The sequence below is a fragment of the Anser anser genome, assembly GCF_964211835.1.
Source record: "Anser anser genome assembly, chromosome: 2".
Lineage (NCBI taxonomy): Eukaryota > Metazoa > Chordata > Aves > Anseriformes > Anatidae > Anser > Anser anser.
The window spans coordinates 102,694,526-102,721,285 of record NC_139721.1 but is presented as its reverse complement, the minus strand read 5'-3'; the positions used below and the strand labels follow the sequence as shown (position 1 = coordinate 102,721,285).

General features: G+C 43.0%; 1 long non-coding RNA gene across 6 annotated transcripts in view; it reads left to right on the top strand.

Moving 5' to 3' along the window:
• The window catches only part of LOC310894945, a 64,031-nt gene that overhangs the window by 469 nt on the left and 36,802 nt on the right, over positions 1-26,760 (top strand). For 4 of the 6 annotated variants that reach the window (XR_014580305.1, XR_014580306.1, XR_014580307.1 and 1 more), the window contains exons 2-3: positions 453-499; positions 2,291-2,380. This is a non-coding gene — a long non-coding RNA (uncharacterized lncRNA). Of the gene's footprint in view, positions 1-452; positions 500-2,290; positions 2,381-2,822; positions 5,387-26,760 lie in introns of those variants that run through there. The other 2 variants (XR_014580309.1, XR_014580310.1) reach the window with 2 other exon arrangements.

Here is a 26,760-nt window from a genome sequence, read left to right as displayed (position 1 = left end):
TTTTGGGGGAGAAACAGCTGCTTGGGCTTTAATTTAGGTGAATAAAGGGAAACTTTCTCTATTTTTTAGTCTGCAGGGTCCCTGAAGCAGGGACCCCAAAAGGACACACATACGGCAGGTCTGCTTCACCCGAGGGGTGCCCTGCAGTGTCCTGGATGTGTGGCTTTGAAAAACAAACGTGGCTTGCTGCAAATTTACTGGCTCAGCTGTCACAAACTTGGTGGGATGCAATTTTTAGGCCTGTCCTGTGGTCTGGTCTGGTAACTTTTTGGCAAAGGAGAATTTGGGCCTGTGATTCTTAAGAGGGTACAACCCCTTGAGTGTGTAGTGTGTGGCCGATGCTAGAAAGGGAGAGGGGAGGAATAAGGTAGTCAGAAATAAGGAAGTGCAGGTAGTTTCATATACTGAATTAGACTGTTTGCGAACCTGATAAAATTTTACCTGCATTTCAGACTGTGGCTGGCTGGTGATTGAAGAGAAAAACACTTCAGTATTAAAGGTATGGTTGTACATTTAATCTGGTCAGCACTGCACGTAGAAATCTTGGTCACATCTGCTGGTACCTTATCTGGCTACTGATTAGGAGGTCAGGATAAATGATTCACATCATCGTAGCTGAGAAAGGAGGCTCCAGTACACATTAGGAGATATACTGTACATGTTAATTTCTCTCTGTCACTAGTGAAAGATATGAAGAGACCTTGTACTGAACAGAGTGAATTTGATTGTCTCATATGTGTGTGTGTAAACTATTGTAAACGTGGTGCCAGTAGCCTCCAAGAAGATTCCAAGCTTCTCAAACTATAGCTTGAAATGTTAATGCTATCTACAGCTGCCCTAAGATCACTGCTTAAAAGCAAAAATGGCTTCAGATACCCTATGCAGAAAAAATGGTCGGCTCTAAGACTGGCTGGCAATAATTTTTCTGCCCATAGGAGTGGGCTACTGACTGTGTGCTAAACCTTGATATGCTATGTCTTTTTTTATTGGGCGGTGCTGAGAGGGTGGTAGCTGCCTCCATAGCAAAGGAAGGTGCTCTGAGCTGTGGGGCAGGAGGAGAAATGGCTGTACTGTTGCACAGACTCTCTACTAGTCCAAATTCCTCCTCTGTTATAAAGGAAAGCAAGCAGAGCTTAATTGTGGGTCATTTTCTGTGGATACATACTGTTGAACAGTATGCAGGTGATAAGATGCAAATGCCTGGAAAGGTTAAAATATAGCTTCTGACTTGAAGTCCACAGCATAGCGCATTTTTAGCATTCTGTTTGACTGCAGTCATGAAATAGATGTGAAGAAACTTCTTCAATGTGCAACAAAATGCATAAGGATATCTTAGAGTTAGGTTTCTTAAAGAAATATGCCCCATCCAAAGCATGTGTCTGCCTTCCCCTTCAATGAAACTTTTGGGGCCTCTGTGCAGCTTCCTCTAGACCTGGAAGCACAGCAGCAATCTCAAGCTCTGACAAATTTTGTGAGAGCAGTTGCATGTGGAGCGGGGATGTTATGGTTGGTAACGACCTGGCCATGTCCTGCTTGGTTAATTGGGGTGCAAAGGGGTGCAGACTAGCTGGAGTGTATCCTGCCTCTTGCTGGCAGTAGTATCATGAGGGCAGGTGGTGAAGTTTGGGAGAAGGTCCAAGTCTGTAGGAAACAAAGCTTTGTTTGTTCTACTGCTGTTATGAAACAGCTTTTATTTTCCCCAATGACTTAAAAAATGGCTTTTTTTTTTTTTTTTTAAATTTTAGCAGCACCCATTGTATTGCAGTTTGTGGATGGCAAAGGTCAGGGTTCTGTGATGCTCTTGTGTGTTTGTCTGCCCTTAGTTCTTTTCTTTTGAACTCACCACGACTTGCACCAGCAGTCTCTATATTTCCTGATACAAATGGATGCAACAGTTCATCTTTAGAGTAAATATCACTTATTTTATTAGCAATAAAAAAAAGCCTTGAATCTTTCACTAGGAATTTTTTTTTTGAGTTACCAGAAAACTGAACTCTTGCTACCCCAGAAATTTGAGCCTAGGGAGTTCAGTGGTTAGTATATGACTACTCTAGGGGAACAAAAGGTACCTTTCCAATTAAAGTTAATAGAGGGATAACTTCAGACACACAAAAGGAAAAAAAGACACCTATAAGTCATGGTGAGTTCAAAAGGAAAGAATTAAGGTAGACACACAAAGCATCATGGGAAGTGCTATTCAAGCTACCGTGTCAAAAAGGCTGATTAACAGCAGTTCCAAGTCTACCTGATCACCAGGGAGTCTTACTGATAAAAATTATTTCCCCTCCAGAGAGAAGAATCTCCCTGAACTGAACAAATGTGTCACTTTTGAATAAGGATTCATGAAAAGGCAGAGAAGGAGAAGAAAAAAAGAATAAAGGTAGGCATTCACCAAAAGATCTGAAATTTGTAACTTGTGACTGTTTATCAGTCTTTAAGTTCTGAATGAAACTGCAAGTCATACGTCAGTGAATGGGATTCTGATCATTAGCTTTGCATTTCTTTTTTCTTTAAAAGTGGCTGTTTGCAGATAAAATTAGCTAGAGTTGGTTGTAATTGCAATCAGGGAAATCTAATGGCTCTGTTTGATGTGCTGCTTAGACCTTTCAGGCTGTAAGGCTTTTCAGAGGAGTCTTTGAAAGATATTGATTAAATTCTGGAGTTACTGTGTGCAATTCAGTAGTCTGTGCTGTGTGTAGAGGTCGGACTAGATGAGTGTAATGGTGAATTCTAGACATGAAATTATTTCAAGTCACTAATGAATTGTTATTTTTTCCCTAATTTATTTCTATTTGTTATTTTTGATACTTTGAACTGTACAGGAGGAAAAAAAATGAAAGATTTAGCTGTTGGAATGTCTTCTGGTGAGCATGATGTTACACAAATGCCTGGATTTCTTTTGTTTTACCTTAATCTATTATTTCACACTTTATAATTCTTATGTATGTTTACATGATGTTTTGTGGGGGAATTCTCTTTGAACCACCTTGTTATGTTTGAGTAGCTCCTCAGCCTTCTGTATACCTGTGGTTTGTTCTTCCACTTGTGGTGATGTGGAATGGGTTAGAGAAGAGGATTGCCTCGGGTGCTGGTCAATATGATTGGTCAGATGCAGTCCAAGATAAAAATGTAGGCACGTGAGATATGTTGTGTAGGGTGGTGGTTCAAGAATTACAGCGAACGGTGTTTGAGCTACTTTCTTTAAGCTACCATAGCAGACGTGTTTTAGATGTGTCCAAAGCTTTGATGTTAACTGATGAAAGTTAGGAAAAGTTTTGCAACGAATATAGTAAGCTCTGCTGTATTGCAGCAGCCTGTTTGAGATAGACCAGGAATAACAGGAGCAGAGGGTTCTTTGGCTGCAGCTGGACAGTCCCGGCTGTGCTATCTGGGCAGAGGTGGGATGACTTTGTGAATTTCAGCCAGTTGTGAGGAGCTTCATACTGTATGAAAAATAAATTCATGCTGTTCACCTGCAAAATGGAGGCAGAAGAGGTCTTTAAGTAGCATACAGGGATCTGCTAATGAGCAATATTCTCTCTGGTAAGGTGAAATAAAGATTTTGCCTAGATGGCTGTATATTTTAGATGAAATATTGCCCTCTGAGAAATCACTAAGACTTTTTTCCTCTCTTTTGTCTTGCTCAGCATTTTGAAAACCAATGGGTAGTGAGTTTTGCGCTACAGTTGTGTTTCGTGAAATATCACAAGTTCTAAAATTGTTCATGTTATTATATTTTTGTAAATGAGTTATTACTTTTGTTCTCATATTTCTTTTTACTTGAAGTATTATGTGCTGCTATTACTAGTATTCAAATGTTAGAGTGGGCTCTTGTTAGCTCATTTCCTGACTCTGTTGTTCTTAACACCTCAGCTGTAGAATATGAACTCTTTCATTCAGTCTTTCAGCATCTTGTAATTTATCCATAATGACATTGTAAAAATGCAGAGTGGTCTAAGTGTATTACAAATTTCTCCTAAAATGTGTTTATACGTGTAGAAATACGTGCACCTGTATAAAAGATTAAATTCAATAACATTTATATATAATACTTCATTACGCATTGTATTATATGGAAGATTTAATTAAAACCTAAGAAAATTTATATGTAGAGCTAAAAAGTATGAGTGTGTTCAAATAGGTATTGCATGCAATTATCTGAGAAACATATTTGTTTAATCTCTATATGCACTTGATATTGTCCCATCCAAATGAGTTGAGTTTAGTATTTAGTAACAGAAAAGGAAGATTATTGTAATTTTCTTCATTTGACTGTAGAATGCTGCCACCTGGAAAGCAATTTATATGCTTTAAGTTCATAATTACTAGGCAAGTTACTCAAAAGGGATCTATTCTGTTTGTGTTTATTTCCACTCTTGGTATTAATGTTTCTTTGAATGGGAATTGATTATCCTTTGGGAGGAGGAGAGAACTGTCTCTTTGCATCCAGTGTGAGTACATCACTGTAGCAAGCTCTAGCTCAGTAAGAGCTTGGATACGTCACTGAGCTCTCCGGTATTCAGCTGCATGACTGGGGCCCCACAGCAGTCTGGGGACTCCTCTGTTGTTTGTCTCTTATTTAAGAAAGCATTGTAGGCTTCTGGTGCTTGTTGGCTTTCATGCAAAAGTCTCTGTCATTGCTCTAGTAAGCACTTTTAAAATGTGTGTTTTGGGAATTCTGTTTGAAGGAAAATGACGAGCACGTTTTGTAAATCAGAGGTTTTTTGGTGGATGAGCTGACAGGATGCCTCAAATATAATCGATTATTGGATGACTTAACATTAGTAACTTCAGCACGGTGTACTATGTTTGACATCATTCTCAAATGCATTGTAAGGTGGGAATAGTTTCTGCTGAATGAAGAATTTCTTTACTACAATAGGAAGAGGTTAGGAGAAGATAGGTTGGCTTTAAAGAAAAAAATTCTTTTTGGTGGAGTAAAACTTGCTCCACTCGTTATTTGCTTTAAAATGTCATTGGTTTCCTCCCCCTGAAAATTTCTGTTCCCAAGAGTTTTGCAACTGGAGAGTTTTTATTTTTACAAAAACAGATTTCCTTCTTAACACATTTAATTTCCATCTTTTTCTCTTGAACCTTAACGTTTAAAGATACTGTTTCAACTTCTCTATATTGCTCTAAGTGAATCTGCACCTTTCTTGGTGGGGAGATCCCTCCCCTCTTTGGACCTTCCTGGATTCTGTGTTGTCTTCCCTCAACGCAGAAAGGCTTTTGTTAAAAATAATCAATGTCTTTGTCATTTAGATTATTTGTTCTATCAAATTAATTTGTTGTTCTGTTACCTTTTTGCACAAACTTGGCCATACTATCATTCATGCTGCTTCTAAAATGTGGACTATCTGTCTTGAATGTATGGCAGCTCTGTCCTTTGTCCCACTGAAGTCTTTCTTGTTACATTCACCTCCACTGGGCTTCTTTAGGGAAAATTGCTGTTGGTTTCCCACAGAAGGAGCAATGTAATTATGCTGGACGCTCTGTGTCTCCTTCCAACTTGAGTTTACCCATCTGTCTTTTTCACTTTTTGGAGCAGAGACATGGCTTTCTCGTAGATCTGAAAGTTACTTAGAGCAGGTTGTACCCACTGCTCAGAATAATTATTGATTTGTTAATTATGTTCTGGGGAGTTCACCCTGGGGAAGTGCTTCTTCCTAAGTCTCAAATCAAGCATGTGCTGATGACACAAAGCTGGGACTTGTCAGTATGAAAGGGGATTGGGATCATGCACAGAATGAGGGCTACAAATGGGATCAAACTGATGAGCACAGAAGATAATGTGCATTTGGGGGCTATTACTGACACCTGCTGCTTGAAGCTGGGAGGTCCGGAAATGACCAAGAAACACTCATGAGCTGACTAAACTGTGAAGATGTGCAAGAGGTAAATGCAGTCCTAGAATGTCTCTGGAACAATACTTCCAGATAGGGAAATACTACTGGCATCATACAGTGTTCACTAATGAGACCTTGTTTAAGACCGTATGTATGGTTTTCACTAGTAGTTTTCAAGACAGATGACCTGAAACTGAAGCTTGCCTAGCCAAGGGTATTGGGATAATCAGGGGAATGGATGGGTTGTTTTTACAAGCAAAGGCTAGAAAAAGTAGGCTTGCTTGACTTAGCAAGGGAAAACCTGAGAGCATGTGTGTATATAGATACATATTTTTCCCTAAATACATCATGGCAGAAAGTAACTTTTTGTACTGAAGGCCTGTGTTGGCAGAGGAACAGAGGGGCATAAACTGGCAAGGATTACATTTAGGTTAGGGTTAAGAAATGAGCTTTGGCCATGAAAGCAGTCAAACTGAACACACTGCATGGGAGCAGTGGGGGGTGCAAGATGTAACAGAAGTGAAGATGAAACTCAGTAAGTTTATAAAAGATTATCTGTAGCAAAGCTGCTCCTGGGAGCCGGGGATCAGACTCTGAGCCAGGTGATCATCCTAGATTTATGGCCGTTACGCCCTGCAGATGGCATTTTTTTATTTGCACACGTTTTAAAAATACTGTAACAAGTACGTCTCAAATAGGATTCAAACACAGACATTCTTAGTTTTAGTGTCATTTAAAATAGACTTATGGGGATGTTTTTTGTTAGCAGGAGAGTAGGCTTATATCCAATCAAAACTGGGATACCAGTTGTGGTTTACTTCATCGTTTTGCAAAAAATGCAATCTTCTGGAGAAATGGTTTTGTGTTTTTTTTCTCAAAAAATATTTAGTAGAGAGTCTATTTGCACTTGAATCATAATCTCAAATATACGAGCTATTTGCAGATAGCAGGATGTGTTTGTAACTCTGGTTACCTCCCAACAGCAAACAAATTTTCCATCCTTATCTTGATGTGGGGTTTGAGGCAGCTGCTTTTTAAATCACATTAGCTCAGCTAACTGAACTTGACTGAAGCTCTGCTTTTCTAAAATTGAGCCATAGGTGTTAAAATGTTTCTATTCAAACCATCTCTGTGTGCTAATTCACTCAGTTGAACTGGTTTGGTTAAATAAAGCAGTTTTTATTACTGACATACATTTCCAGCCCTTTGAATATCATCCGCAATCTGACAGGAGCTAAATAAAAACTACTGAAAAAAATCTGTTGAACAAACTTTTTTCAAAAAAAATTCCTCATGATTTATATATTTGTCTAAAACAAACTGCTGGGTTTATCTATATAAGGCTTTAATTCCTCTTAAATAAAGGATGAATAGTGTTGACTTCACCGTTGGACCAATCTCTTGCAAGTGAAAGGAGATTGGGATGCAAGATGCTTTCCAGCTACTTCTATCAGAGGACCTAATGAAAGGAGAAAACCATAATAAGAGTCATAAAAATATTCTCCTCCCATGCGCTCTAAAAGGACGAGTTTGGCATTTGATGGGATGCCAATGTGTTGCAAGTGTTGACTGCTGTTCTTTAAAGCCTTATAAAGAAACAAAACTAACAAAAGACACTACAGACAATATTGCAGCAACGAGTGTTTCTTGGATGTCAAACACCCTCCAGCCCGCAGCGCTTTGATCTCAGGAACAAACCATAAAGAACAAATAGAGTAATTTTTCTTACGTGCTAACATTTAACAGTGAGGTTGACGAACTTCTGGAAAACCAGCATAATGGGCATGCCTTTTCCATTTGTTAAATTGTTTTGACAAGGGCATATTTCATTTAAAGAGGCTGTTTTCTATTCCTTCCCTTTTTGGTCTCTGAAAAAATAAGATGAACCAATATAGAACTTCACAGCACAGATCAGCTCACCTTCCACATGAGCCAAGTGGAAAAAAAACATTGCTTAAATGCTCTTTTTTGAGGGGGTGGGGAGAGGGCTTGGAACAGAGAAGTGAGAGAGGAGTGCATAGACAGTGTAGCGAGGTATTTGTGAGCTTTGGCTCAGCCAGCCTTTTCATTGAAAGCCTCCGTTTCCATTAAACAAGCCAAAGAAAATGTATAAAATACATTAATACATGCTGTATGTGTTAGGGATGGGAGCAGTGGCTTAGAGACTATCAAAACCCCTCTAATGCACTCCTGGAACTAGACACAAGTGATCAGGGGGCTCCACTGTGCCTGGTTAGTATTTACCATCCACAAAAGAGGTGCTGCTTTTACACTATCATGTCTGCCCTTTCACGTTTCATTAGGAATTGAAACCCCCAAAGAGGAGAGGGTTTCCTCCTGCATTGCCAGTCCATCTCCCATTGGAGCGTGCTGTTACGCTCCCCCAGTCCCTGCTCTTTTCCCTGTTTGTGGACTTAGGGCTTTGGTCTGTTTGATAGGCATATAGGCTTTTGGTTAGTTAAAACTCAGGCTCAATTCACAGATTCTTCTGAGATTCATTTTGCTAGCATCTCTCTGTCTTCCTAGACACTAAATATGTTTTTTTCAGGGGTAGCTTAACGTGCTAGAGTAACAGACTCCAGGAGTCTTGACTTCTTGGAGCTACAAGTTCCAATTTTGACGGGATTTAGCTGAAGCCTTTCACTATGGAGAGATGCTGATCTGTACAACTCATAGTGGAAAACCTTCTCCTGTCCAGGGCTTGTCTGCTACGTCTGAGTGGATGCTGGCAGTCTCTGGGCATAGGGGTCTGGGTTTGCCCCACTGATTTCATTCTTTCCCACTGTCTGTAGCGTAATGTTTGTGCTTCAGCGGCTGTGTGAGAGAACCTTTCTCTAACTTCAGATAGACCTTACCTTTTGCCTGAAAGATCCCATCCTCTCCACGTTATGCAGGCAAATTAATCAACCAATTTCTGCTCTCAGTGGGTTTCTTTTTCAGAGGAGATGGTGACCAGAGCCATCGCTGAGACATGACTGTATCCTGAGCCTTTTTTTGGGCAGAAACCACCCCCTTGCTGGCAGAAGTACTGGAGGATCCTTGCATTTGCTTTGAAGTCCTTGTTCAGCTATGCCCTGCAATACATTAAAAATGAAGTTCAAGTTGCCTAATAGATGCTTCCTGGATTTTCTCATGGCCATTTGCAGGAGGAGGAGTATTTATACTACCCAACTTCAGGCACCTGACATAGGCTAAGGACTGCTTCTGGATCTGTTTGTGCTGCTGGACAGGGTTACTGGCTGCAGCTTGTATCATGCATATGAGTGAGGTCACAGAATTGCAGGGGTTGGAAAGGACCTCCAGAGATCATCGAGTCCAACCCCCCTGCCAAAGCAGGTTCCTTAGAGCAGGTTGCCCAGGTAGGTGTCCAGGCGGGCCTTGAATATCCCCAGAGAAGGAGACTCCACAACCTCCCTGGGCAGCCTGTTCCAGTGCTCCATCACCCTCACCGTGAAGAAGTTCTTTCTCATGTTGGTGCGGAACTTCCTGTGATCCGTTTTGTGGCCATTGCCCCTTGTCCTGTCCCCACAAACCACTGAAAAGAGGTTGGCCAAATCCCTCTGTCTCCCACACCTCAGGTATTTATACACATTGATGAGATCCCCTCTCAGTCTTCTTTTCTCCAGGCTGAACAGACCCAGGTCTCCCGGACTTTCTTCATAGGGAAGATGCTCCAGGCCCCGTGTCATCTTTGTGGCCCTCTGCTGGACTCTTTCCAGGAGATCCCTGTCTTTTTTGTACCGGGGAGCCCAGAACTGGACACAGTACTCCAGGTGAGGCCTGACCAGGGCAGAGTAGAGGGGGAGGATCACCTCCCTTGACCTGCTGGCCACGCTCCTTTTAATGCACACCAGGATCCCATTGGCCTTCTTGGCCACCAGGGCACACTGCTATTTCATGGTCAACCTGTCGTCCACCAGGACCCCCAGGTCCTTCTCCTCAGAGCTCCTCTCCAGCAGGTCGTCCCCCAGCCTCTACTGATACATGTGGTTGTTCCTTCCCTGGTGCAGGACTCTACACTTTGTCTTATTAAACCTCATTTGGTTTCTTCCTGCCTAGCTCTCCAGCCTGTCTAGGTCTTGCTGCATGGCAGCACAGCCTTCTGGCGTGTCAGCCATTCCTCCCAGCTTTGTGTCATCGGCATACTTGTTGAGGGCGGACACTGTTCCCTCATCAAGGTCGTCGATGAAGATGTTGAACAAGACAGGACCCAGCACCGACCCCTGGGGAACACCGCTAAGTCACAGGTCTCCAGCTGGACTCTGCGCCACCGATCACCACCCTCTGAGCTCAGCCAGTCAGCCAGTTCTCAACCCACCTTACTGTCCACTTGTCTATCCCACACTTTCTCAGCTTTGCTAGCAGGATGTCATGTGAGACAGAATCAAAAGCCTTGCTAAAGTCAAGTTAGATGACATCCACTGCTCTCCCCCCATCTACCTAGCTGGTGATATTACATCTCATTCAGATCTGTGAGCAGAACCACGACCTGTTTCATGCAAAACAAGCCATTCTGCAAAGATCTTGTACTTACAAGGTGTAAGGTAGCAAGGCTAATTCTTCCCAGTTTGGCATAACTTTTCGCTTTTATTGTAAAACTGAATTACAAGTGGTTGGACACTTGCAGTTGCACGTCTGCAGTTGCACATTTCGATGCAAGTGTTTTACCATTCCTGACTTGTTCTGCCTAGGGGAAGTGGTGGCTGATGTGGGGAAAAAAGAAGGTTCTGCTGGAGGCAAACCTGCTCAAAAGACTTTTTTCTGACTGCTCAAACTGCTTTCTGTCTCATGGCAGATGATCTCAATGGAGCGCAACATCTGCACATAAACCTCCTACCTTCCATTTCTTATGCAAACAGAATACTGAAATGACTGGTTAGGAAACAAATACTAAAAATACCCGTAGTTAATTTCCTTTTAAGCTTTGACTTGACATAGCTTTTGGGCAAGTAAAGAGAAATTATGCGCAACATGATGAATTTCTTGATTCTTTTTTTTTTATATAAGATTGACTGAAATAGTTTCTGGAAATCACTTAAGGCTTCCATAGTTACTACATCAATTGAAATCCTGCCACTTTAGTCCAAGGGACCTAAACTGTATCTGAAAGTCAATTTTGCTTAAAAATTTGTCCTGTGGCTTCTTTCCAGAAGGGAGTGTTTTATGGCTTCTTTAAGATTTTCCAGCGTGGCTCTTTAGCGGACATGAAAGCAAGCTGAAGCCTGTGAAACTTTACCTCAGTCATGTTACTGTGCAGTAGGTGTAGGCTTAACTATACCTTTAGGCGCAGAGCTGGTGTGCGCAGGTAATGAACAAGAGGCACAGATGGCATGTAAAAGTTTTTGAGGGAACATCCACAGTTTGACGTGATGTCTGATCCTGCTCTGGGTGCACTGGAGCACTGCCTCTGCCTGGGCAGCCATGCCTTTACCTTCGCCTCTCGTGACCTCAGCACCCTCAGCAAGTTTGTGGATGACACCAAGCTGCGTGGTGTGGTTATGGCACTGGTGAGGAGGGATGCCCTCCAGAGGGACCTTGAGAGGTGGGTCTGTGTGAACAACGCGCGGTTCAGCAAAGTCGAGTCCAAGGCCCTGGAGCTGGGTCAGGGCAATTCCAAACATAAATACAGGTCGGGTGATAGAGAGCAGCCCTGTGGAGAAGGACTTGGTGGTACTGGTGGATCAAAAGCTCAATGTGTACTTGCAGCCCAGAAGGCCAGCTGTAACCTGGGCTGCACCAAAAGCAGCATGGCCAGCAGGGTGAGGGAGGGGATTGTCCCCCTCTTCTCTGCTCTTGTGAGACCCCATCTGGAGTGCTGCATTCAGCTCTGGGACCCCCATGGAAGAAGGACATGGACCTGTAAGAGAGGGTCCAGAGGAGAGCTATGAAAATGATCAGATTTCTAGAGCACCTCTCCTATGAAGAAAGGGTAAGAGTTCTTTAGCTTAGAGATGAGAAGGCTCCAGGAAGACCTTACAGAGACCTTCCAGTACCTAAAGGGGGCCTACAGGAAAGTTGGGGAGGGACTCTCTGTCAAGGACTGTACTGATAGGACAAGGAGCAATGGTTTTAAACTAAAAAAAAGGGGAAATTCAGATTAGTTATCAAGAAGAAAATCTCTACTTGGAGGATGGTGAGGCCCTGGCACAGGCTGCCCGGAGAAGCTGTGGATGCCTCAACCCTGGAAGTGTTCAAGGCCAGGCTGGATGGGGCTTTGGGCAACCTGGTCTCATGGGAAGTTGGAACTGGATGGTCTTTAAGGTCCCTTCCAACCCAAACCATTCTGTGACTCTCTGATTCTGTGATGAACAACCCCAAAACCAAGACGAGTCTCCAGCAGGTACAGATCTTTACAGCTAGAGTGATTTGCTGCCACATTAATAACCTGTTTCAGTTAAGGGCACTAATTTGATTACTACTGATGGAATTAACAACTTCCATAAACTTTGTAGCAAGAAGTATTTAAGATTTAAATGTGTCAAAACTCTATCCCATGGGGTGTGCTGTTACATGTTTCAGCGAACAAGCTGTGGGCACCGTTCAGTTCCCTCAGCTCGTGGTTATTTAGACAAGACGTGATGTGCAGCGCTCGGGCAGCACGAGGAGTCTGGCGCTGCCCGTGAGCTGCCGCAGCTGTGGGAGAGAGGTGGGCAGCCTGGAAAGCACCTTGCCCTGTGCAAAGCCTCCTGTGGGGTGACTTATCTATCCCCTGACTGAAACATTCCTTTGGAGAAAATCTCTTGGAGTAAGTAAACACTTGGAGAGGGATTTCCCATTTTTGTAGGCAAACTTACCCCCACAGCAGGGGCTGTGTCTCTGCGTGGCTTGTTGCCTAGCTGCTATCCATGTCCCCCGGAGCCCAAACACTGCTGTGCCCAGCCTGAAATGTAAATCCCAGGGAGTGGTGCCACTGCCCTGCCCCTGGGCTGTGGTGGACTCCATCCAAGCCCAGCAGGAGGGCTGGCCGTCAGGATACATGGCAGCATCGCCCAGCCTGTGGCGCGTAGGGGCAGCCTCGCTGCCTTTTGCTGGGGGCTCTGGAGCAGGGGTCTTTGTGCGAACCCAGTGGCTCTTCCACCGAGTCTGGGCCAAGCACCCTCTTGGTGCCCATTTTGTGTGCAGCTCCCTGGGTGACGACTAGGCCTTTTCCCCCTCATGGTCACAAGTCTCTTTCCTACATGTTTTCTCTGAGGGGCGGGTCAGCAGCATGCAGAGTGAGCAGAGCCCCGTGCAGAGGGCTCGGTTACAGATTTGCTGACTACTTCCCTGACAAAAGGCTTCCAGCCCCCTGCATGGAGGAGCTGTGGGTAACAGCTATGGGCTTTGCAGAAGGCTTTAATTAGGAACGTTGCTGCTTGAGTGTCTGCCTTCTTCAAAACACAAGAATTTCTTCATAATAAAGTTTTAACTTTTGATGGTGTATGTTTGTAATTCTTGTTTTGGGGACAATCTTTTTACTGTGGTAGTGTTAGTAGTTTTCTTCTACAATTTTCTAATTGTTAAACTCTTCTGAACGTTAATGTAGGTCTTTTTTTTGTTTGGTCTCTCTGTATCTGTTTTAACAGTGTGTGTATTACTGAAGACTACTTCTTCCTTCCAGTGAGCAAGGTTAACTGTGCGTTAATGTAACAGTCATAAATAGGACAGCACAACATTGAGCTGTGTTCCTCCCTGGTAGATTTTCTCAAAACTTTTTGCATATGTACTCTCCAGGAGCATGAGTCTTTTCTACAGAACGTGGGTCAACAAAACTTAAACTGATCAGAACTTCGCAGATTTGGCATCCTGCTATTGTTGTCCATTATGGAAAGTCTCCATTTTTCCAGAGGTCCTTGATGGCTGAGATTGGGATCTTACCTGATTGTGGTTGGCCTGAAGCAACTGAGACATAACGTTCATTTCTCTGCTTTTCTTCAATGTCTTTACCACCGTCCTCAGAGAGACTGTAGTACCCTTAGGCTTCAGAATCACCAGAATGCAGATTGCTCTGACGTACAGGAATGGACTTGTTTTCTTTTCCAGACATGACATTTTCCTGTTTCAATTTGCTCAGATGTTCTTGTGAGTGCACAAAAATGTATTATTTTGTGTTCACAACTGAGATTCTAATTTCCGAAAGAGCTCGCTGATTTGGTAACCTCATTTGGGATTGGCAATGTTCAACTAGATTAGAGTTGTGCAAAGCCTTGGGCTCTTGCAGCATTTTTAGAGGATTCTGGACGTGTAGTTTGCTAGACCAGGGTGAAATACCTTTTTCGTGGGGAACTGTGGCTTGTCATTTTGAACTTGTCGGTTGGTAGTCATATTGCTCTCTCCAGGGTGTTAAGATCATGAGGGTTCTTCCTTAACTGCCTGTCCTGCTAGCATGAGAAAAGGGTAGGTCATGCTATTGACGCCTGTGCTGCTTTCTGTCTTCAGAATGAAGGTGCTAGGTGCATACTGTGCCACATGCAAGCTCTGTTGCAAAGGAGTAAACTAAAATAAAGAGGGGCTACATAACTTCTTTCAACAGGATTGAAGAGACCTGTAATAAGCTGCAGAGTAAGTCTTACTTTGTGACTGAAATTGTGCCTTTTTCCCTAGAATTACTTTCCATACTAGCTGATGAAATTGAAAGGAAGAAGAGGAAGAAAACTACATGTCATTTTGAGCAAAGCCATAGCAAAAAATCTGATTGTCCACTTGCAGGTAGACCTGTAGGTATTATTTGGCAGGGCAAGTGAGTTGTGGTTTCTTCTAGATAAACTTAATTTATGGGTATCCTCAGCTGCAACCAGCATCACAGGCACAACACCTCCATGGCTTCCCAAGGGGAAAGACTGTTCCCTTGGAGGAGAGGCATGGGTCAAGCCTGCAGTCTGCCTTCCTACACCTCCTGTAAAATATGGATTATTCTAGCGTTCTGCATTTTGTCTGTCTTATCTCTGACCGCAAATACCTCAGGACAGGAATCTGTCTGTGAATGAGGCTGCTGCAGGGTCTCTAGTTGTTTCTGTATTACAGAGAGTAACACCGCAGGTCCCACAGAGTGACAGTAATTACCTTAAAAAGTGACACTTAAAAAACCAAACCAAAACAAAAACACAAGAATAGCCAAGTTGCTGTGAACTCTTGATTTGCTTGGCGGAATTTCGGCGTGCTCCAAGGAAGAACAGCATTTCAAGCTCCAAAAATGAGGCACCTCCTCTGCCTCAGGTATAGCACCGTGAAGAACAGCTTTCTCATGAAAAGGTCTGATACTTTCCCTTGCCCCACATCATTTTACATCAGCCTCGCTTTGTATCCTTCCCCTTGATTTTGGAAAGGCAAGCGTGCCAAATCCTGTTGCAGGTGATGGTTTCTGCTCACCGTGAGGACCGTGATCATCCGCAGCCCTCAGAGGTGCTGTCACACTTGCTGCTGGAGCTCTGCATGCCGGGGTCAGGAGGGAGCCGTCTGGGAGAAGGACAGCACGGTGCCCTGATAGAGTGCCACAGTCAGCCTGAACATAGCTTACCGTGTCAGGAAGGGAGAGCAAGAAAAAAGCGAGAGGCATTCTAATAAAAGCACCGGCACGGTGAAGATTCATTTTTCTTAGAAAGAATCTTTAAAAGTTCTCTTTTTTTTTTCTTTTCTTTTCTTCCCTTTTTCCTTTCCCCTGTCTGCATTATCAGCTCCCTACCCGCTGTGCCTGTCTCTCTTTCTGTCTGATACTTTCAATATGCATTGCAACTTCTGTCTCCTCCTTTGTTTGCATTAGCAGGACGGGTCTTTCCAGACGAAGGAGAGGAGACCTTTCGCTGGCCTACATATCAAATAATTTCTCACCCTGCGAGTGGTGGAGGAAGCAATCCAAGTCCCTTAGCTCTGAATCCCTTTCCTTTCTCTGGGCTTGTACTTGGCAGCAGGGGTAGGGTGCTGCTGGCTGTGCTGCCGTGCGTTGTTTGATAGATGCAGACAAATCCAGGAAGCGATGCGAATCCTGTATGACTTCTGTTATCCCCAAAGGGACTTCCTGCAACGGAAACAATTAGGGTGGCTTTTGTTGCCTTTGGGTTAAGGGGAGGGCTGCTGTCAGGTTATTATTTCCATTGGCGTCTAAGAAACCGGTCCCTTAAGATGTCACATTCTGAGTGGCTTGTGACACAACCCTAAGTGAGCAGACTTCTCCAGGGAATGAAGAGCCATTCACCACCACGGGGCTAAAGGCTAGCCAAGAGCAGTTGCACCAAGCTCGCTGTGGCAGTAGAGGAGCCTGTACAGCTGCAAAGCCGCCTGAAGTGCCGTGTCATTTTACTGCCCTTCTGCAGGGGAAACTTCCCGACTTGCTTCAAAGCTGCTGTTCTCTCTGCCACTGTAGCGGTCTTAAAAATGAAAATCATTTTGGGGACAGGTTCGGGAGCATCAGGGGATGGGATTGGAGAGACCACCTGAGGGACTCGCTCTCTAATGCTCTGCACTGATCTCTGCCAGCAAATGGCTGCTGCTCTTACCAGGCAGTGAGTGTGCACTCAGAGGTGGAAGTGCTGTCATGGAAACTTTAAAGCGCCGCTTATGGAGGTGTGCAAACTGCAGAATCAAAAGTATTAATTGCAGCTTGGATATTTATTTATTTAGCCTGAGAATCAAATTAGGCAATCGTGACAGTAAAGCAGTAGTATAAAATTGAGTGGCCTGTTGTGACTGTGTTCTGGGGAAAACCCGTGTGTTTCAGTATTAAAGGAGGGAAGGTGAAAGTGATCCTTCCCACCTGCCTGTGCTGCGAGACAGAAACTTGGCTCAGCCTTCTGCTTGAAGCAGTGGTGGGAAATGTGCTTGAAGATCTAATTTTGACTCTGGCCAAAGAGGGAGGAGGACACAAGGAGCTGCAGCGGTATCAAGATTCCAGGCTGGTATTCAAAACCAAATCAAATGCATACAGGAGCAGCATAAAAAAAAACAAATCAGATCTAGCTATCAAGTGTGCCAATGTCATAAGACCTTAATAACCAGGAGTTTAATTCCCTTAATGTTATGGTGGATTGTTTCCAAAAGGCTGGCCTGTGTTTGAATTCTGAATGTCCTCAAAGCTCAGGGACAATCACAACCAGGATTTGAACCTCCGTAAAGAGGTCCCCCAGGCCTTGGGAGTGGATTCTTTCCGCTCCTTGTAGCTGTTTCATTGCAGTGGTTGGGTAGAGGTTGAGGGAGGATAGACTCAAGCTTTTCATTGAGTTACACCCAAACCCTCTGAATTAGAGTGCAGACTGTCACGGGATGCTTCCAGTTTCTCACTGAAATAGCGTTAACCGCTGTCATATCACCAAAGGCCATAGAACAAATGCATCCACAGAATTTAACACTATTTGTTGACATCGTTGCACAGAAAACAGATGCAGAAGACTCGTGCAAACCCAAGGAAAGTGTTGCTTTGGCAGGGAGAGTGTAGTCTGAGGCCAAAAGTGAATTCTTGCAAGGGAGAACTGAGCACTGTAGCCGTGTAATAGGTGGAAGAGAAGAGTATAAATCACAGGATAAAATAACTGCAGTAAAGAATGCTCCTTGTCCTACAAATGTTGTGCAGTTGTGCTCCCTCCTAGGATTTATAAACTATTTCAGTTTTTTTTTGTTTGTTTTTTGTTTTTTTGTAGAACCTTTCAACAGTCCTCAGTTCTTTGAATCAGCTGCTCAGGGGAGAATTGAAAATGGCAGTGCACTGATGCTGTAAGGAAACCAGAAGACTCGGGGATGAATTAATCTCTGATTTAGCCCCATGCAATATAACCTGAAGTTAGTGGGGTTGCATTGATGTTACTCAGAGCAGTTTAAGATGTGGAGCTCAGACCCTCAATGGTGCAAGCTGCACCCCAGGCAGAAGCACAAAAAGTGGTGTGGTTAGCGCAGGCCTTGGTGTTTTGTGGGTGTGTGATGCTGGTTACAACAGGCAGGAATGTGCCATGAGAAGAGTCCACGTTGCTGCTTTCCTCTGAGGAGATCCGATTTGCTCCACGTGTGTGGCTGGAGCCCTCAGGGCCGCTAAGGGGGCTTCCTGGTTGAGAGCAGCCCCAGTTTGGCCACGGGAGTGCTGGCAGGGATGCAAGCACGCACCCAACTGAGGCTTTGCTCCAACTGGCACAACAGAAGGGGCAAAAGCCTCAGAGGCTGCAACCAGGCTGCACTTGTGAAAGGCATCATGAGCACAGCTTGCACTATTTTATCATTTAGGTGGGCATACTAATTAACTTCTGTCAGGAGTTTGCTCCTTGTAACACACCTGGGTTACCAGATTTCCCCCAGGTGCTCCTCCAGGCTGTGCAGTCCTGAAATGCTCATGACATTGATCCACAGATGAGCGATATTGCTTTTTTTAAAAATTTATTTTATTTTATTTTAGCAAATTCTGCCATTGAATCTGCATGCTGCTCTGTTACCCTGGTTTTGTGGTGTTGAAGCACAAACACTGGTGGTGGCTGGGCTCCTGGTACAAGTGGGGAGAGCCAGGCTACGCCGCAATTGCGGCTGAAGGAGGAAAGTCAGCTCGTGTGATGGCATGAAATACGTGGAAGGACTTGGCAGGCAAGCTAGGACTCTCATTTGTCATTGTACCGTAAGATCCCAACAGAGCAGAAAGTACAGGTGCATTTGTCTTCAGGTATTTGAAGGCACTCTTATTCTCCATCATCCCTGAAGTTGAGACGGGTTTGTGCTTGGGCCCGTTTTCTATGGTAATGGAAAACGGTGTTTGTCTTAATGACTTAGACAAGGAAAAATTAATCTAACTGTTTCTCAAATAACCAAAATATGTTGAAGGTAGGTTCAAGTCAATTCCATCTCTATTCAAATATATTAGGCTGCTATTAGCACACATTGCTGTGGAATGAGTGATACAAATATCTGGAAAACTGTGTTCCTAGAACTTACAAACTATTAAACAGTAAAATTTTAGCAAGCAATGATATGACAGAGGAAAATGTCTGAGTGGTCCAAACCAATCTTTTTATCCCAATAGCTTGTCAAGTAGACATTATTTTAGTGTTTTACTCACCATTTAGGCTTCCTGCTCTTGAAGTATGTAGTTCACCATCTGGGTGCTCTTGGTGGGGTGGGCAGTACTGCTCTGAGATTTTGGCTGCTCTCAAGGAAGCCTAGCTGAACTGAGCAAGGTTAAACCTACCCAAATCTGTGGGTGGCAGCGCTGGAGCCTCGGATGTTTGAAATGTCCATGTGCTTTAACCAGCATTCTTGGATTAATTAATCCAAGGCACTGGATCAGCACTTTTTTTTTTTTTTCTGTCTTTCCTTCTTCAATTCTAAAACTTTCTGAAAAAGTTGAACCAGTGGAAAGTGCTGACCACTGAGAGGAAAACTTAACAGGTAAATTCCTGAGAAGGATGAGATGCATTATAGCACTACTTATATTAAAGGGGAAAAAAAGGAAAATAAATGAAAAAAACCACAAACCCCTCCAAACAAAACCAATTACTTTCAGAATTAAAATGCAATGCAGTGCTCTTCTCTTAGACTTGCCCTCAGTGATTTGCTCACAAAGACTCATGCAATAGTCAGTGCTTCAACTTAAACTATTTTCCTTGGTATGGGAAAGATGAAAGTGTGTTTCTGGTTTGTAAATAGTAGTGGAAAAGTTACAGAATTTTTGTTGATGAATTTATATTTTAATTAGAAAGGTTCTTATGGAGTTAAAAGAAAAATAGTTTTGGAGAAAAGTTTAATTATTTTTAAGGTTTTATGTCTTTTTTATGGAAAAAAGAATCTGATTATGAAAATGTGTTCTGGTAGTTTTTTTTTTTTAATATGATGTTTTGGCTTTAAAAGGGGATTTAATTTTATTTTTTAAAAAATTGAAACTGGTAATTTAAAATCAGGGTATTTTTCTTTTCTGTGAGGGAGGTTCTTCAAATCTCGATTGCTTTATTTATTTATTATAAAACATTTTCACTTTAAAAAGATGGCATTTCTCCCTCTGCTTCTCTTGAAACTTTTCAGATATTACAGTGATTGGGATCATAAAAACGTTTAGCGAAGAAACAAAACCTGTTATCTTGGCTATTGCTCTGTTATCGGGGTCAGTTCCAAAACCTGTGCTAACCTTACTAGTTCCTGTCTGCGATGGAGGGAACAACCTCATATGTTAAGGAGAGTGCTTAAAACTAGAGAGGATGTAGTGCTTGTGCTATAGAGGGTGGTTTCCTTAAACGTTTGTAAAGGAAAATTGTGTTTGGTAGCCTTGCTTTCTGTCCTCCAGAGAGTTCTTAAACATTTTAGTGTATTGTCATGGGAACAACAACAACAACTTTCTAGGTAGATATCCTTCAGATTTACATGTGTTGTTCTCTGTGAGCACTGTGGAATCTTAATTTATGTCCGTCTGCCCAGCTGGGTGCCTGACTGTGAGCCATAGCTCACGGAAAGGGTTGAGGAAAGCAAGAAGTACAAACCATAAATAATGCCTGTATCCAAACTTCAGCACAGGGTGCAGGTCCGTGCTCTCCAGCCATGCCTGGCTGTTTTAGAGTTTGTCAATATATGAAATGAGAAATTATCCTCTAAAATAAGAACATAAATTATTTTTGACATGTGAATATCTAATGGGGGGTTCTTTAGAGATACATAGGAAGTGATTGGCTTGCCAACCAACCACTTGTAGAAAACAAGTAACTCGTGGTTAAGAAGGTACTCTGAAAACTGAGAATCTATTGGAAATTTAGTTTTTGTACGCCATTTCTCCATTTTTCTCCATTTATAAAATTAGGACAATAACACATCCCTGTTTATGATGAGAAAAGCAAGACCATGGACATCAATGACCGACAAAGTCACAAATGCTACAATGACCACGATATTACAGAAGTAATTGGGAAGTGCTGCACGTAGCTGTTAGTGACCTAAAAGATGGAATGAAACCAGGGGAAAACGTGGTTCATTTAAAATACAGAGTGGGCGGGTTTGTCTCCCTAAGCATGGGGAAGCACCTTCCTGTGTTGCTGGTTTCATTAAGAGTAACATCAACTTTCCACCCTGAGTTTTGGTGAAGAATTAGCTTTCCTTTTGGTAAAGGCTGACCAGAAGCGCTTGTGTTGCCCAGCGAGCAAGGGTGAGAGCTTGTGAAGGGTCTACATGGCCCGTTTTTGGGAGGGGAATGTACAGGAGTCTATAGATTAAGCAGATCTTTGAGGAGCTCAGGTTGGAGTTTAAATTTATCTTCTGTCACAGAAGCTGAGTCTTTCAAGTTTTTTTTTTCCTCCGCAGAGACAAACTTGTCCGAAGGGACAATGGTATAACTTTCTCTCTCATATTTTTGGCCTGTTCTAGTCCAGTAGATGTTTTGATCTTGTGTTTTAAATAAGACATAAAATATTGAATTAGCATTTTTGCAATTATTTTCCTAAAAGAAAACCAGTTACTTTTCACGGAAATACTTGCATTTTCTTTGCTATGGCTCAGTTGGCTGTAGTTATTACAGGGAAGTCAAACCAGATGCGGCTGGAGCCCTCATCTGCTTCCACTAAGGCTGACATGGACTTAATGTTGGAGTATAGCTTTGATGACAATTTGAATGGGAACTCGGAGACTGTATTTCAGGGTTTGAAGGCTTCAGCACTGATGGAGCCTTAAACTAGGTGGTTTTGTAATTTGAGATTTGAATTGTTCTCTAGAGCTACATGAGACCAATAAAGTGTTGTAGATAAAATGAATTTAACTGACAGATATGCAACATGTGCAATATATTTTTATTATTTCTTTACGAAGGTAAAGCCAAATGCTGAAATCTTTATTCATTTGTGTCTCCGTCCTTACTCAGACTAAACTCCCATTGGCTCTTGCCTGTCTCTGATTCATTGAAATCAGTGGAAATTTATCTCCATAAAGACCTTAGGATGCGATCCACTTTGCCTCAGTCTCGCAGGCCGGCATCACTCAGATTTCCATCATAATGCTGTCACAGAGACATGACAGCTGCAGGAGCAACACAGCGTTCTTGGAAGTACAGATGCTCTGTGGTGTTAGCCTGCACATCAACATTGTTCCCATTTTAACAGCGTCAGTCACTGATGAGTTCTGCAGCTATTACCATATGAAGATTTTTATAAAATTTACTTTCTGGTTGCATTTTAAGTTGTGTTTTTGCTGCTGACTTGCTGGGTTACGCTGGCCTTATTGCATTATCTAGTTTTGATCCTGTTGCCTTTCTCATCCATGTTTAGTTTTCAGAGACTATTCTGAATTTCACTCTTTCTTTTTTTTTCTCAGTGGTTCCTTGAATTGTAAGGAGATGAAATAACTCACCTATGTGTTCTGCTCAGTGTTTCGGCCAGTTCTGAGTAATTTGCTTCTGTATTTCATAGCAAGAGCTCCAAGTGTCTTGTTATATCAGTCACAAGAGGTGAAAGCGATGCTGGACATGCAGGTACCGTCTATTCTTTGGCAGTCTCTTGCATCTTGGTATTCACTTCTGAGGAAATTGTTCACTGATATTCCTAGCACAATCAAATGCAAACCTAGATATTGGAAGATTCATTGTTTTCAAATACTTAATGAAACTTACATTTTATATTTCCTATAGCTTCCTATGTTGTAATGACCAGCCAATGATTTTGAGCACTCATTGTCTAATTAAGTAAAACTCCTCCCTCCGTTTCCTCCAGTTTGATGCTGCACTTCAACTGCAATACTATCAAATCGTTTTTGCAAATGTATTTTTCATCTCTCGTGGTCACGTAAGATCACTGGATGTTGCAGAATTCCTGCTTGTTTCCACTGGTGTAAAACCAGCGTAAAAAACAGTACACTTCTTTACTTAGAAAAAAAAAAAGATTTGGATCTTCATGTGAAACATTTTTTTTAATAAGACAAAAAATTACGATTTGACCAGTTTCATTACAGATGATCAAACAGAGCTGCAAACACAATTTTCAGATTAACATCCATTACAGCATGAAGTATTCAGTGGCAGAGCTGCCCAGAACCTAATTATTCATCATTAAACTGCAGCCTGAAGACACAAAACCAGACCAGGGGTCTGCTGTACATGCACATAATAAAGCAGAAGGTTGGATCCACGGAGGACTCGGGTCTCTGTTTCTGCTTCCTCCTTGTCATGCTGTACGCCCAGTGATTAAAACGTATCAGGTGTTTGTGGAGAAGGGCCTCCAGCTTCTTCTGATCACTTGCTTCCCACCTTGCTCTCCTTAGCCCCACCGCTCAGGTGCCACGCAGTTTTGGGTAGCAGCTTTGGCAGGGCGGATGGAAAATGCTCCTGAGAGGCGGGAGCCGTGGGGATGAGCTCCCCCCTGGCAGGGTAAGGTTTAACTCCAGTCCCCTCACGTGCTACATGTCTTCCAAATTCACTGCTCTGGGATGCTGTTGCCGCAGTCAGGTGCCAGGAAAATTGCCTGGTAGAAGCTCGAGGGCCTGGAGGGTGGGGGTGCAAAGTGAGCTACGACATACCAAGGTTTCTTTTTTGTGTGTGTTTACATGTTAGGGAATACTCTGAGCGGTGGCAGGGAGCACGTGGGCAGCCCAGGAGCTGACTGAGTGCACTGGTTTACATTTGGGCAGATACCTCCACAACATAAAAAGCTCATAGCTTACTGCCTGCCTTTTGAGAGGGGCTGAGCACCTGCAAGCTCAGCGTGATAAATGAGAGCATGGAAAATTCAGCAACTCTGAAAACCAGACCTTCAACAGTCCCAGCTGGTCTGTACGTACTAGAAAGTAAGTATGTACAAACTGATGCCTCTGCTACTTGACCTGACCCAAGGACAGCTCACCATTTCCCAGTTATGCCCAGCACTCCTACATTTTACAGGAAATGATCCCTCATGATGGGAAACATGAAAATGTGATAGGCTTTTCTTCCTCTCAAGGATGGTATGTGATGAATGTGAAATAAGCATAGAAATTAAAACACTTAACTACTCCATAAGATCACATTCAGTAAGCCTTTAAACTAATCACAGTTCGAAACTGTAATGCCTGGAGCTAAAACAATTGTGTTTAAAGCAACAAGGCAAACCTCCAATACCAACTTTTATCAAGATGTTGAGCCTATATTTGCTTTTCGTTTGCTTTCTCTCCTTCTTAAGCCTTAATTTGCAGTGAATGCTGTGGAATAGGGCCAAATAACATGGAGAAACCTATGCACTGCTACAAAAATGAAATCAGTAGTGGAAAGAAAAATATCCTAAACTGTTCAGTGCCTCTGCTAGATGGTCATGGTCCCTGCTGTTATTGTGGGGGTGGGAGGTTGCAAAATTTCATGTCTGCATTTTTTTTCCATCCTGGCATAAAGACTCAAATTCAACAGTTTCTTTCTTCTGTCATCTTTTCTTTTTGATAGAGCGGGAGAAAATACGAACTCTTTCACCTTTTTATAGCCTCTGCTTTCTTTCTTTTGAGTATTGTATTGCCTTTTTCAGAATTATCTCCTTTTCTTTAAATGTTAGAAGTTTGATTATAACAGCCCAACAAGATTTCTCAGCCAGTGGACCAGGGGCTAGAGACCTACATGCCCTTTTCATTTCAAAAGTGTCAGTATCTTCACAACCCAAAAAGGCTTTCAACTTTTCTTTCCTCCTTTTTTTATTTATTTAATAAAATGTGTTCGGTAAAAGTAAGCTCCAGAAATTTCTCCCACCATCTCTCTTGCCAAATATACGTAGGTAACTTGTATGGCTGTGGATTTTCAACTGCATGCAGCCCTCTTGAAAAGTTTATCATTTGTTGTTTAGAAATGAAATCTGCAATAAAAATGGATTGAAATGCTGCTTTCAGCATGAGATGCTTTCACTAAAATTAGCATATGATGACTGAAGCGCTTATGCTCTGGAAGTCATCAGAGAAACAAACCTAAGTGATGCAGGTACCTGAGCTTGTTTTCTGTCACCTCAATTAGCACATTGATGAAATTCACTTATGGTAGGACCGAATGTTTCTTCTCCCATTCCTTCTCTCGGCTCTTTTCTTTTGGGGAGCCACTTTAAGACAGAAAAACTACTACGTTTCCCCCATTAATCATCTCTTTTATAGAAATCTTTCATACTTGGCTCTCCTCCTCCTCACTGCGTTATCCTGCTGTGCCCTGGCGGATTGTGGCTGGTGCCTCTTCTGGACTTTTGATTTTTGGGAACCCAACTCAAAATGACCTTGGAGGGTCTGGCCTTAAAAGATGGGTTCTCAGCCTTACTTGAAACTCATCGTCTCATATGTGTTGAGTGACTAGCCTGTGGCTCTCGTCATGGCTGGTGGCTAGTGACAGAAGCAGCCTGTGGTTCCCCTTAGGGCTGAAGACAAATTTGGCCCCTCTGGAACCAGTTGCTTGGTACTACGTTCCCACAGCACTTTTAAGCAGTACCTCTGTTTATGTGGAAGGTGTTGTAGTCCCCCACAGGGTAAAAATACCTTTCACTTCTTACTAGGGTTGTGTCCAAGAAAGGAGTGGAGGATTAAGCATACAATTCCTACTAGCAGCAATAAGCTCTGGCAAACCAGGGAGCCAGCAGGCTCCTGTAACCCTCAGGATTAAACCCTAGGGGCTTGCTTACATACTGAATACTGGTTTCTGGCCAGGTTCGCAAAGATTGTTGTCCTGGCACATGTTCATGTGTGTCTCTGATAATGCTCAAGGGTACTAAATGAAGAACTATACGACTCAGTCTCAAAATCATAGATGCTTTCTAGGTAAAAAGCCAAACCTTTGCTTTGTTGTTATCAGCGGTAGATCCTTTTTCCTTCTTTTTAAACATAAACTTGCCAATCAAAAGGTAAAGTCAAGCTAAACAAAAGAGTGTACGTACTTTTTGCTGATGTGAATTGAGCAGGAGATTGATGCAATAGGTGGAAAGATCTTTATTAAGAGAGAAATTTTTGGAAAGTTTTTCTTGTTTTCCAGTACACTTTAAAAGGAAATTGAAATTCTGACTCTCTTTGCAAAAGGTGAGGAGATGCATGGCTTTATTATATTGGACAGGTTACGTTCCAGGTAAACTTGAGCTGTTCCAGTGATGTTACGTGGTTTGCATCCCTCAGAAAACTTGAGTGTAGCACGGTTAGAAACTTCTCACACAGAGATCGTGAAATCATACAGCGTTCGGCAGTAGCTGCCCCTTGTGCCTTGCTAGGTAGTCTGAAAGTTATCTCTGTACATAACTTGTAGTGCTTTCATTGCAGTGATAGGGCTGAAGTGACACAGCAGCTCCAAATCTTCCCGCTGTGTCAATACGGTTATCTCAGGTCAGTGTTACGGTGCTTTATGTATTCCTTCAGCGGCGGAGTTGCAGTGCAGGGGAGGAGACCCCCCTGGGTGTCTGGGAACACCCTTTAAACTGGCGCTGCCGCGTCTAGAAAAGTGGTTGTAGTGGGTGCCTTGTCCATCTGTCTGTCTCCCTCTGGTGTAAGGCCATAGTCAGGCATGATTTGAGGGGAATAGCACAGCTCAAAAGTCTTGTGCTGAGCTCTTCACTGCTGTGCCCCCAGCTGAGGGGCGGTTACCGGCTGCGGGAGCGTTCCTTGTTTGTTTCGGAGCCAACAAAGCAGGTTGGATGGGATCGCCATTACAAGACCGGGGGAAGTCAGCCCATGCTGGGCTCGGGGCTTTTCTGCCTGGCCAGTGTCCAGGCCCAGAAGTGCCTTGTTAAAGCGGAGCCTGAGCGGCTCTGCTTCCAGGCGCTGCTGTGGCTGCACATGCCCCGCGATAGCTCTGCTGTCCGGACGATGCTCATTTCTGTGTTTAATCACCTAGAAAGTTTTCCCTGCTTTGCTCCTTGCTGAGCACGCATGTTTCCATTCCTTTCCCTGATTTTATTTTATTTTTTGGATTGTCTATAAAAGATTGACCTTCCACTCTTTCAAGTATTCTTGCCATTAGATGTAAAGCATATGTATTGGCATCAAAACCACCGTGTATGGAATGAAAATTACTGGCAGTTCTTGAAAGGCA